We start from the raw sequence: 13,216 nt of genomic DNA, 5'->3' as shown, positions 1-13,216 counted from the left end.
GATTGCTTGAGCACAGCAGGTTGAGTTTGCAGCAAGCCATGATCACTCCACTGCACTCCAGCCTGAGTAATATAGCGAGACCCAATCTCAAAAAAAAAAAAAAAAAAAAAAGAAAGAAAAAGAAAAAAGTGCTTGGCACAATGGCTCACACCTGTAATGCAGCAATATCAGAGGCTGAAGTGGGCTGATCACTTGAGTTCAGGAGTTTGAGACCAGACTGGGCAACATGGCAAACACAATGTCTACAAAAAAATACAAAACATTAGCCTGGAGTGGTGGTGTGCACCTGTGGTCATAGCTGTTGAGAGGCAGAGGTGGGAGGATCGCTTCAGTCCAGGAGATTGAGGCTGCAGAAAGCTTGATTATGCCACTGTACTTCAGCCTGGGAACAGAGTAAGACCTAATCTCAAAAAAGAAAGCAAACACAGAAAGAAGAAGAAACACAGGTTGGCACAGTGGCTCACTCCTGCTACCTAGCACTTTGGGAGGCTGAGGTAAGCAGATCACTTGAGTTCAGGAGTTCAAGACTGGGCAACATGGCAAAACCCCATCTCTACCAAAAATACAAAAATTTAGCCATGTGGTGGTGTGCACCTGTGGTTCCAGCTATTCTAGATGCTGAAGTGAAATGATTGACTGAGCCCAGGAAGTTGAGGCTGCAGCAAGCCATGACCATGCCGCTGCACTCCAGCCTGGGTAACAGAGCAAGACCTAATCTCAAGGAGGGAAAAAAAGGAAACAGAATAAAAAGATCCTGGGCACAGTGGCTTACGACTGTAACCCAGAAATTTGGGAGGCCAAGGTGGGGCAGATCACTTGTGTTCTGAAGTTCTAGACAAGACTCGGCAACATGGCAACACGCCATCACTACCAAAAATACAAAAATTTAATTAGCCAGGCATGATGTGCCACCACACAGCAGCCTGGGCGAGAGAGCGAAACTCCGTCTCAAAAAAAAAAAAAAAAAAAAAAAAAAAAAAAAAAAATTAAAAGAAATGAAAGCAATGGCAAAAACTGCAATTACTTTTGCACCAAGCTAGTAATTCAGAAGAAAATATTCAGAATGAAAAATGAAGCGACCAGAAACACACACACACACACACACACACACACACACACACACACACACGAGAAAGTAAGTGATATAGAGAATACGGTGGGTATCTTTTATAGGTATATGTTCGTGATTTAAAAAATATTCGGTCATTATTTTTAAAAAGTTGTGCTAAGATTATAGGCATGAGCCACCACACCTGCACAAATATCTTTATCTGTCTTGTTATCTGACAGATATTTTAGCTTTTGCAACTGGAGCTGCAGTTATTTCCTTTGGTACACTGAAGGCGTCATCATGGTCTTCTGGTTTCTGAAGTTTCTGTTGAGAAGTTGTCTGTCGGCCTAATTGTTGCTCCTTTGAAGGCAATCTGAATTTTTTCTCAGACACTTTTTTAAAAAGGGGAACAGAAAAGGGGTCATGCGCTCCCAAAGTGCTGGATTACAGGGTCTCACTTTGTCACCCGGGCTGGACAGTGGTGCGATCTCGGCTCACTACAGCCTGGACCTCCTGGGCTCAAGCAGTCCTCCCACCTCAGCCCCTCAAGTAGCTGGGACTAGAGGCATGCACCCCCACATATTTGACTAAGTCAAATACACCTTTAGTCAACATCTCGGGAAAAATGGAAAGAGGGGCCAGGTGCAGTGGCTCACACCTGCAATCCCAGCAATTTGGGAGGCCAAAGCGGGCAGACTGCCTGAGCCCAGGAGTTCAATACTAGCCTGGGCAACACGGTGTAACCCGAGCTCCACAAAAAAATACGAAAATTAGCCAGGTGTGGTGGTGCACACCTGTGGTCACAGCTACCAAGGAGGCTGATCTGGGAGCATCACTTGGGCCTGGGAGCTCTTGGTTGCAGTGAGCACTCCAGCCTGGGCAACAGAGCAAGACCCTGATCAAAGTAAAGTAAAAGAATGGAAAGAGGGCCGGGTGCGATGGCTCACGCCTGTAATCCCAGCACTTTGGGAGGCTGAGGTGGGTGGATCACGAGGTCAAGAGATCAAGACCATCCTGCTCAACATGGTGAAACCCCGTCTCTACTAAAAATACAAAACATTAGCTGGGCGTGGTGGCGTGTGCCTGTAATCCCAGCTACTCAGGAGGCTGAGGCAGGAGAATTGCCTGAACCCAGGAGGTGGAGGTTGCGGTGAGCCGAGATCGCACCATTGCACTCCAGCCTGGGTAATAAGAGCGAAACTCCGTCTCAAACAAACAAAAAAAAAGAATGGAAAGAGATAATGAGGCAGAAGCAATATTTAAAAAATAATGACAGAGAATATTTTTTAAATTATGAAAAACCATAGTTCACAGATTTAAGAATCCTCATGAACCCCAGGCAGGACAAATAAAAATAACAGTAGGCCTAGACACATTATGGTAAAATTGCAGAAAACCAAAGGCAAAAAAAATTTTTTATTCTTAAAAGTATCTGAGCCAGGCATGGTGGCTCATACCTGTAATACCAGCACTTTGGGAGGCTGAGGGGGGTGGTTTGCCTGAGCTCAGGCATTAGAGACTGGCCTAGGAACACGGTGAAACCCTGTCTCTACAAGAAATAGAAATATTAGTCAGGTGCGGTGGTGCACACCTGTAGTCCCAGCTACTTGAACTGCTGAGGTGAGAGAATTGTTTGAAGCCAGGAGGTCCAGGCTATAGTGAGCTGAGATCACACCAGTGCACTTCAGCCTGGGTGACAAAGTGGGAACCCTGTAATCCAGCACTTTGGGAGTGCATGACCCCCCTTTCTTTTGTCCCCTACCAAAAAAATGTATTTGAGAAAAAAATTCAGATCGCCTTCAAAGGACCAACAATTAGGGAGACAGACAATATCTCAACAGAAACCACAGGAACCAGAAGACCACGGAGTGACATTGCCAGTGTGCCAAAAGAAGGTAACTGCCAGCTTCAAGCTGCATTCTTAGTGAAAATTTCTCTCAGTGAAGAAGACAAAATAAAGATAATTTGGGCCAGGTGTTGTGGCTCATGCCTATAATCCCAGGACTTTGGGAGGCTGAAGCATGAGGATTGCTTGAGCCCAGGAGTTCAAGACCAGCCTGGGCAAAATGGTAAAACCCCATCTCCACAAAAAAATACAAAAATTAGCTGGGTATGGTGGCATGTGCCTGTAGTCCCAGACTGGGGACAGAGCGAGACTCCATCTCAAAAAAGAAATAAATAAAATAAAATAAACTGAGTGGGGCACAGTGGCTCACAACTGTAATCGCAGCACTTTGGGAGGTTGAGGTGGGTGGATAACGAGGCCAAGAGATCAAGACCATCCTGGCCAACATGGTGAAACTCCATCTCTACTAAAAATACAGAACTAGCCATGTGGCCAACATGGTGAAACTCCGTCTCTACTAAAAATACAGAACTAGCCATGTGTGTTGGCAGATGCCTGTAGTCCCAGCTACTCAGGAGGCTGAGGCAGGAGAATCGCTTGAACCTGGGAGATGGAGGTTGCAGTGAGCTGAGATTGTGCCACTGCACTCCAGCCTAGTGACACAGCGAGACTCTCAAAAAAAAAAAATTATATTTTTTTTAAAAAAGAAAAAAGGGCTAGGCACAGTGGTTCACGCCTGTAATGCAGCACTTCAGCAGGCCAAGGTGGGCAGATCACTTGAGTTCAGGAATTTGAGAGCAAACTGGGCAACATAGCAAAACCCCATCTCTACCATAAATACAAAAAATTAGTCAGGCATGGTGGTGTGCACCTGTGGTCCCAGCTACTCCAGAGGCCGAGGTGGGAGGATTGCTTGAGCCCAGAAGGTAAAGGCTGCAGCAAGCCGTGACCACACCACAGCACTCCAGCCTGAGTAACAGAGTGAGATCTAATCTCAAAAAAAAGGAAACAGAAGAAGAAAGTGCTAGGCACAGTGGCTCACACCTGTAACCCAGAACTTTGGAAGGCCTAGGTGGGCAGATCACTCATGTTCTGCAGTTTGAGAGAAAATTTGGCAACTTGGCAAAACCACATCTCTGCCAGAGATGCAAAAAATTGGCCAGGTGTTGTGGTGTGCACGTGTGGTCCCAGCTATTCAAAAAGCTGAGGTGAAAGGATCTCTAGAGCCTGGGAGGTTAAGGCTGCAGCAAGCCATGATTATGCAGCTGCACTCCAGCCTGGGCAACAGAGGGAAACCTAAAGGCAAAGGGGGGTGGGGGAAAGATAAAGATAAAAAATAGGCTGGGCACAGTGGCATGCCCATAACCCAGCACTTTGGGATGCCAAGGTGGGCAGATCACTTGAGCTCAGGAGTTAAAGACAAGAATGGGCAACACAGCAAAACCCTTTCTGTATTAAAAATACAAACAATTAGCCAGGCATGCTGGTGTGCATCTGTGGTTTCAGCTATTCAAGAGGCTGAGGTGGGAGGATCGCATGAGCCCAAAAGGCTGAGGCTGCCGCAATCTGTGACCACGCCACAGCACTTCAGTCTGGGGAAAAAAGCAAGACCTAATCTAAAAAAAAAAAAGAAAAGGAAAGGAAAGAAAAGAAAGAAAGAAGAAGAAAAAAGGGCTGTGCACAGTCGCTCACAACTGCAACCCAGCACTTTGGGAGGCTGAGGTGGGCAGTCACTAGAGGTCAGAAGTTTGAGACCAGATGGGGCAACATGGCCAAACCCCATCTCTACCATAAATACAAAAAAGTAGCCAGGCATGGTGGTGTGCACCTGTGGTTTCAGTGATTCAAGAGGCTGAAGTGGAAGGATCGCTTGAGTCCAGGAGGTGGAGCCTGCAGCAAGCAGTTACCACGCCACTACACTCCAGCCTGGGTGACAGGAAGACCTAATCTCAAAATACACAAAAAAAGAAAAAAATTAGAAAAATAGGCACAGTGACTCAAACCTGTAACCCAGCACTTTGGGAGGTCAAGGTGGGTGTATCACTTGAGTTCAAGAGTTCTAGAGCCGACTGGGAAACATGGCAAAACCCCGTCTACACCAAAAATACAAAATGAGCCAGGCATGGTGGTCTGCACCTGTGGTCACAGCTATTCAAGAGCCTGAGGTGATCAGGAGATCACTTGAGCCCAGGAGGTTGAGGTTGCAGCAAGCTGTAGTCATGCCACTGCACTCCAGCCTGTTGGGTAAAAGAGCAAGACCTAATCTGAAAAAAAAAAAAAAAGAAAAGAAAAGAAAGAAAGAAAAGAGCATAGTGACTCATGCATGTAACCCAGCACTTTGGGAGCCTGAGGTGAGCAGATGACTTGAGTTCAGGAATTTGAGACCAGACTGGGCAACATGGCAAAACCCACACTCTGCCAGTGAAAAAAAATTAGCCATGCGTGGTGGTGTGCACCTGTGTTCCCAGCTATTTAAGAGGCTGAGGTGAGAGGATCACTTGAGTCCAGGAGGTTGAGGCTGCAGCAAGCCATGGTCACACCACTGCACTCTAGTATGCATAACAGAGCAAGAACTAATCTTTAATAAATAAAAGAAGGTTGGGCACAGTAGCTCATGCCTGTAACCCAGCATTTTGGAAGTCGAGGTGGGCAGATCACTTGAGTTCAAGAGTTCAAGACCAGACTGAGCAACATGGCAAAACCCCATCTCTACCAAAAAGACAAAAAATTAGCCAGGCACGGTGGAGTGTACCTGTTGTCCAAGGTATTCAGGGGGCGAAGTGGGAGGGTCGCTTGAGCCCAGGAAGGTTAGGCTGTAGCAAGCTCTGGTCACACCACTGCACTTCAGCCTGGGTAATAGAGCAAGCTCTAACCTCAAAAACAACAACAAAAAAAGGAAAAATTAAAAACAAAACAAACAAACAAACAAACAAAAAAGAGCCAGGCACAGTGCCTCAGGCCTGTAACCCAGCATTTTGAGCAGCTGAGATGGGCAGATCACTTGAGTTCTGGAGTTCAAGGTCAGAATGCGCAAAATGGAAAAACCTCATCTCTAACAAAAATACAATTAACCAGGCATGGTGTTGTGCACCTGTGGTCCCAGCTAGTCAAGAGGCTGAAATGCGAGGATCGCTTGAGCCCAGGACTTTGAGGCTGAAGCAAGCCATGATCACACCATTGTACTCCAGCCTGGGTAACAGAGCGAGACCTAATCTCCAAAACAAAAACAAAAACAAAAAACAAAGTAAGAAAAGAGAGATGGGCACAGTTACGCATGTAACCCAGCACTTTGGGAGGCCGAGGTGGGCAGATCACTTGAGTTCAGGAGTTCAAGACCAGACTAGGCAACATGGCATAACTCCATCTCTACCGTATTTTTAAAAATTAGCCAGGCCTGGTGGTGTGCACCTATAGTCCCAGTTATTCAACAGGCTGAGGTGGAATGATCACTTGACCCCAGATGTTGAAGCTACAGCAAGCTGTGATCATGCCACTGCACTCCAGCCTTGATGACAGAGAAAACCTCATCTCAAATAAAAAAACAATTGGGGGAATAAAAGGGGAGGGGGCTGGGCACAGTGGCTCATGTCTGTAACCCAGCTAATTGGGAGCCTGAGGTAGGCAGATCACTTCTGAGTTCAGGAGTTCGAGATCAGAATGGACAACATGGCAAAACCCCATCTCTACCAAAAATGCATATAATTAGGCAGGTGTGGTGGTGTGCACCTGTGGTTATAGGTATTCAAGAGGCTGAGGTGGAAAGATCACTTGAGCCCAGGCGGCTGAGGCTACAGCAAACCGTGATCACGCCACTGCACTTTAGCCTGAGTACTAGAGTTAAACTAAATCTGAAAAAAAAAAAAAAAAAAAAAAAAAAAAAAGAAGATGAAGAAGGAAAAAAGAGCTGGGCACAATGGTTCACGCCTGTAACCTAGCACTTCAGAAGGCTGAGGCGGGCAGATCACTTGTATTCAGGAGTTTCAGACCAGACTGGTCAACAGAGGAAAAACCCCATTTGTGACATAAATACACAGAAGTTGCCAGTACTTGTGGTGTACACCTGTGTTGCAACTATTCAAGAGATTGAGGTGGAAGGATCACTTGAGCCCAGGATATTGAGGCTGCAGCAAGCCATGATCATGCCACTGCGCTCCAGCCTGGGTAACAGACAGATCTAATCTCAGATAAAACCAAAAGGAAAAAAAAAGGGCTGGGAGCAGTGGCTCACACCTGTAATCCTACACTTTGGAGGCCAAAGTTTTCAGCTCACTTGAGTTCAGGAGTTTGAGACCAGACTGGGCAACATGCCAAAACCCCACCTCTACCAAAAATACAAAAAATTAGCCAGGAGTGGTTGTGTGCAGCTGTGGTCTCAGCTATAAAAGAAGCTGAAGTGGGAGGACTGCTTAAGCCTAGGAGGTTGAGGCTACAGCAAGCCATGATCACACCACTGCATGCCAGCCTGGGTAACACAGCAAGACCTAATCTCAAAATAATAATAATAATAAAAATTAAAAAATAAAAGATAAAGGAAGAAAAAATGGCTGGGCACAGTGGCTCACACCTGTAAACAAGAATTTTGGGAAGCTGAGGTGGTCACATCACTTGAGTTCAGGAGTTCAAGACCACACTGGGCAACATAGCTAAATCCCATCTCTACCAAAAATACAATTAGCTAGGCTTGGTGGTGCGCACTTCTATTTCCAGCTATTAAAGACACTGCCGTGAAAGAATCATTTGAACCCAAAAGGTTAAGACTGCAGAGGGCCGTGATCACGCCACTGCACTCCAGCCTGGGTATTAGAGAAAGAACTAATCTCAAAAAAGAAAAGAAAAAAAAAAAGACAAAAGGAGAAAAAAAGGCTGATCACAGTGGCTCATGCCAGTAATCCAGCACTTTGGGAAGCCAACATGGGCAGATAACATGAGTTCAGTTGTTCAAGACCTGGCTGAGCAACATGGCAAAACCCCATCTCTACCAAAAATACAGAAAATTAGCCAGGTGTGGTGGTGTGCACCTGTGGTCTCAGATATTCAAGAGGCTGAGGTGGGAGGATCGTTTGCGCCCAGGAAGCTGAGGTTGCAGCAAGCCATGATCACGCCACTCTATTCCAAACTGGGTAATGGAGCTAGACCTCATCTCAAAATAATATATAACATTAAAAATTTAAAAAAAAAAAAAAGAAAGGGCTGCACATAGTGGCTCCCACCTGTAACCCAGCACTTTGGGAGGCTGAAGTGGGCAGATAACTTGAGTTCGAAAGTTCAAGACCAGACTGGACAACATGGCAAAACTCCATCTCTACCAAAACTACAAAAAATTAGCCCAGTGTGGTGATGTGCATCTGTGGTCCCAGCCATTCAAGAGGCTGAGGCGGGAGGATAGCTTGAGCCCAGGAGACTGAGTCTGAAGCAGGTAGTGATCATGCCACTGCACTCCAGCCTGGGTAACAGAGGGAGACCTAATCTCAAAAAAAAAAAAAAAAAAACAGAAAAGGAAAAAAAGCCTGGGCACAGTGGGTCACATCTGTAACCCCGCATTTTGGAGGCTGAAGTGGGCAGATCACTTGAGTTCAGGAGTTCGAGACCAGACTCGGCAACATGGCAAAACCTCATCTCTAGCAAAAATACAAAAAATTAGCCAGGCACGGTGATGTGCACCTGTGGTCCTAGCGATTTAAGAGGCTGAAGTGGAGAGCCCAGGAGGTTGAGGCTGCAGCGAGCCGTGATCATGCCACTGCACTTCAGCCTGGATAACAGAGTGAGACTTCATCTCAAAAAAGAAGAAGAAGAAGAAGAAAAGAAGAAAAAAGAGCTGGGCACAGTGGTTCAAGCCTGTAACTCAGCACATTGGGAGGCCAAGGTGAGCAGATGACTTTAGTTCAGGAGTTGAGCAGACTGGGCAACATGGCCAAACCCCATCTCTACCAAAAGTACAAAAAATTAGCCAGCCATGGTTGTGTGCACCTGTGGTCCTAGCTATTCAAGAGGCTAAGGTGGATGGATCACTTGAGCCCAGGAGGTTGAGGCTGCAGCAAGCTGCACTCCAGCCTGGGTAACAGCAACATCTAATCTGAATAAAAACAAAAAATAAATAAAAAGTAAAAGGGCTAGGCTCAGTGATTCACACCTATAAACCAGCCCTTTTGGAGGCCAAGTTGGGCAGATCACTTGAGTTCAGGAGTTCGAGACCAGGCAGAGCAACATGGAAAACTCCATCTCTACCAAAAATACAAAAAATTAGCCAGTCATGGTGGTGTGCACCTGTTGTCCCAGGAGGCTGAGGTGGGAGGATCACTTGAGCCCAGGAAGTTGAGGCTGCAGCAAGCCATAACAACGCCACTGCACTTCAGCCTGGATAACAGAGTGAGACCTAATCTCAACATAACAAGAAAAAAAAATTCCATCTCTACCAAAAATACAAAAAATTAGCCAGTCGTGATGGTGTGCACCTATTGTCCCAGCTATTTAACAAGCTGAGGTGGGAGGATCGCTTGAGCCCAGGAAGTTGAGGCTGCAGCAAGCCATGACCATGCCGCTGCACTCCAGCCTGGATAACAGAGCGAGACCTAATCTCAACATAACAAGAAAAAAAAATTCCATCTCTACCAAAAACACAAAAAATTAGCCAGTTGTGGTGGTGTACACCTGTTGTCCCAGCTATTTAAGAGGCTGAGGTGGGAGGATCACTTGAGCCCAGGAGGTTGAGGATGGGCACAGTGGCAATGTCAGTAACCCACCACTTTGGGAGGCCGAGGTGGGTAGATCACTTGAGGTCAGGGGTTCGAGACCAAATGGGGCAACATGGCAAAGCACCATCACTACCAAAAATACAAAAAAAATAACCAGGTGTGGTGGTGTGCACCTTTGGTTCCAGCTATTTAAGAGGCTGAGGTGGGAGGATCATGTGTGCCCAGGAGGTTGAAGCTGCAGCAAGCTGTGATCACACCCCTGCACTCCAGCCTGCATAAGGAGTGAGACCTAATCTAAAAAAAAGAAAAGAAAAGAAAAGAAAGGGCCGGGCGCGGTGGCTCAAGCCTGTAATCCCAGCACTTTGGGAGGCCGAGGCGGGTGGATCATGAGGTCAAGAGATCGAGACCATCCTGGTCAACATGGTGAAACCCCGTCTCTACTAAAATACAAAAAATTAGCTGGGCATGGTGGCACGTGCCTGTAATCCCAGCCACTCAGGAGGCTGAGGCAGGAGAATTGCCTGAACCCAGGAGGCGGAGGTTGCGGTGAGCCGAGATCACGCCATTGCACTCCAGCCTGGGTAACAAGAGTGAAACTCCGCCTCAAAAAAAAAAAAAAAAAAAAAAGAAAGAAAAGAAAAGAAAAGAAAGGAAGAGGAGGAAGAAGACAAAGGAGGAGGAGAAGAAGAAAGGGCTGGGAGCAGTGACTCATGCCTGTAACCCAGCACTTTGGGAAGCCAAGGAGGGCAGATCACTTGAGACTTGAGTTTAGGAGTTGAAGATCAGAGTTGGCAACATGGCTAAAACCCATCTCTACCAAAATACAAAAACATCAGCCAGGCATGGTGGTGTGCACCTGTGGTTTCAGCTATTCAAGAGGCTGAAGTGGAAGGATCACTTTAGCCCAAAAGGTTGAGGCTTCAGCAATCTGTGACCATGCCACCCCCATCCAGCCTGGGAAACAGAGCAACACCTAATATCAAAATAAAAAAGAAAGAAAAAAAGAAAGAAAGAATGAAGGAAGGAAAGAAAGAGAAAGAGAGAAAGAAAGAGAGAAGAAGAAAGGGCTGTGCACAGTAGGTCTCATGTGTAACCCAGCAATTTGGGAAAACGAGGTGGGCAAGTCACTTGAATTCAGAATTTTGAGACCAAACTGGGCAACATAGCAAAACCACATTTCTACCATAAATATAAAAAATTAGCCAGGTGTGGTGGTATGTACTTGTGGTCCCAGCTACTCAAGAGGCTGAGGTGGGAAGATCAGTGAAGCCCAGAAGTTTTAGGGTGCAGCAAGCTGTGATCACATAGCTGCACTCCAGCCTGAGTAACAGAGTGAGACCTAATTTCAAGAAAAAAAAAAAAGAAAAACAAAAAGTGGCTGGGCACAGTGGCTCATGCCTGTAACCCAGCATTTTGGGACGTCAAGGTGGGGAAGTCACTTGAGTTCAGGAGTTGGAGACCGGATTGAGTAACATGGCAAAACCCCATCTCTATGAAGAAAACAAAATACTAGCCAGGCTTAGTGGTGTGCACCTGTGGTCCCAGCTATTCAAGAGACTTAGATGGGAGGATTGCTTGAGCCAGAAGGTTGAGGCTGCAGCAACCTGTGAACATGCCCCTGCACTCCAGACTGGGTTAGAGAATAAGACCTACTCTCAAAAAAAAAAGAAAGAAAGAAAGAGAAAAAAGAGAAAGAAAGAAAGAAGAAAGAGAAAGAAAGAAAGAAAGAAAGAGAAAGAGAGAGAGAAAGAAAGAAAGAGAGAGAAAGAAGGAAAAAGAAAGAAAGAAAGAAAGGGCTGGGCACAGTGTCTCACACCTGTAACCTAGCACTTTTGGAGGACAAGGTGGACTGATCACTTGAGTTCAGGAATTCAAGACTTACCTGGGCTACATGGCCAAACCCATTTCTATTAAAAAAACAAAACATTAGCCAGGTGTGGTGATGTGTACCTGTGATCCCAGCTATTCAAGAGGCTGAGGTGGGTGGACCGCTTGAGCTCAGAAGTTTGAGGCTGCATCAATGACCACACCACTGCAGTTCAGCCTGGGTAACAGAGCAACCCTAATCTCAAAACAAACAAATGGCTGGGCACAGTGGCTCACGCCTGTAACCCAGCCCTTTGGGAGGCTGAGGTGGGCAGATCACTTGAGTTTAGGAGATCTAGACCAGACTGGGCAACATGAAAAACTCCATCTCTACCAAAAATACAAAATGTTAGCCCAGTGTGGTGGGCTATTCAAGAGGCTGAGGTGGGAAGAGCTCATGAGCCCAGCAGGTTGATGCTGCAGAAAGCAGTGACCACACCACCGCACTCCAGCCTGGGTAACAGATGGAGACCTAATGTCAAAAAAAAAAATAAATAAAAATAAAAATAAAAATAAAGAAAAGAAAAAAGGGCTTGTCACAGTAACTCATACCTGTAACCCAGCACTTTGGGGGGCCGAGAAGAGCAGATCACTTACATTCATGAGTTTGAGACAAGACTGGGCAACATGGCAAAACTACATCTCCACCAAAAAAAAAAGAAAAGAAAAGAAAAGAAAAGAAAAGGGAAAAAAACCCAGGCGTGTTGATGTACACCTGTGGTCCTTGCTATTCAAGAGGCTGAAGTGGGAGGATCAGGAGGTTGAGTCTGCGGCAAGCCGTGATCATGCCACTGCGCTCCAGCCTGGGTTGCAGAGTGAAACCTAATCTCAGGAGAAAACAAAACTTTGGAGTATGGATTCTTGCTCAGCAGCTCCTGTCCATGACCTGCTTCAGCCTGGCACAGCCCTCCAGCCGTGGCCTCCCCCCAGATCTGCTCTAGCTCCATCCCCTGCTGTGGCTGTGGCTCTGGCTCTGGCTCAGGCTCCAGCTCCAGGCTCTGCTCCAGCAACTACTTCAGCCAGCGGGAATTCCCCGGAGCAGCACTTGACAGGATTACACACGTCCCTGTGTGATGCTATTTCAGGCTCAGTGGCCCACTGTCCTCCAGAGAAGCTTCTCCAGTGGCTAGAGATGGCAGGGCCCTGGGGCTGGGCTGCATGGCAGGACTGCCAGGGTATGCAGGGGCTGCTGGCCAAGCCACCGTCCCAGCTGCAGGGCCTCAATCACATCCACCGGTGCCCCTTCCCCCACGTGGTGTGAGCTGGCGCCGTCTTTGTCCCATCCACCTGGTGAAGGAGTGGCTCTTCCCTCAGCTGCCCCCGATTCTGTGGACCGTGTGCGGCAGGAGCGTCTGGTGGAGCCGCAGCCACCATGCCGTCCGAGGACAGGGCTGCACCTCGTGAATGCTGAAGCTATTGGCGCTGTGCCAGCTGCCCGACATTCACCCAGACTTGCTCGGCCTCCAGCTGCCCGACTGTGTATGCCACCAGCTGGGTGAGCACGGGGTAGCCCCAGTGGCCCTTGGAGGGGTGTGAGCAAGTGTCAGGTGTGTGTGCTGGGTGAGTGGGTCACAGCTGGGCCTGGGGGATTCCAGGACTCCTGCCCAAGCAGGGGGCTCTTGGGTGGGCTTGAGGCACCCCCACCCCTCGACCCTCCAGACTATCAGCAGACCTTCATAGCCTGCTTTCTAGTCCTCTGAACATGCCAGCTGCTCTGTCCCCATGGAAACTCCTCGGCCTCCCTTGGCGCCGCACCTTCCG

At 47.3% G+C, this 13,216-nt stretch overlaps 1 pseudogene; it reads left to right on the top strand.

Moving 5' to 3' along the window:
- The first annotated feature begins 12,240 nt into the window (after positions 1–12,240).
- LOC141580905 (uncharacterized protein C15orf39 pseudogene) lies at positions 12,241–12,991 on the top strand (annotated as a pseudogene).
- Positions 12,992–13,216: the final 225 nt, after the last annotated feature.

This window comes from Saimiri boliviensis, chromosome 13 (assembly GCF_048565385.1).
Source record: "Saimiri boliviensis isolate mSaiBol1 chromosome 13, mSaiBol1.pri, whole genome shotgun sequence".
In the NCBI taxonomy this organism is placed as follows: Eukaryota; Metazoa; Chordata; class Mammalia; order Primates; family Cebidae; genus Saimiri; species Saimiri boliviensis.
This window is presented reverse-complemented; position numbering and strand designations above follow the sequence as displayed.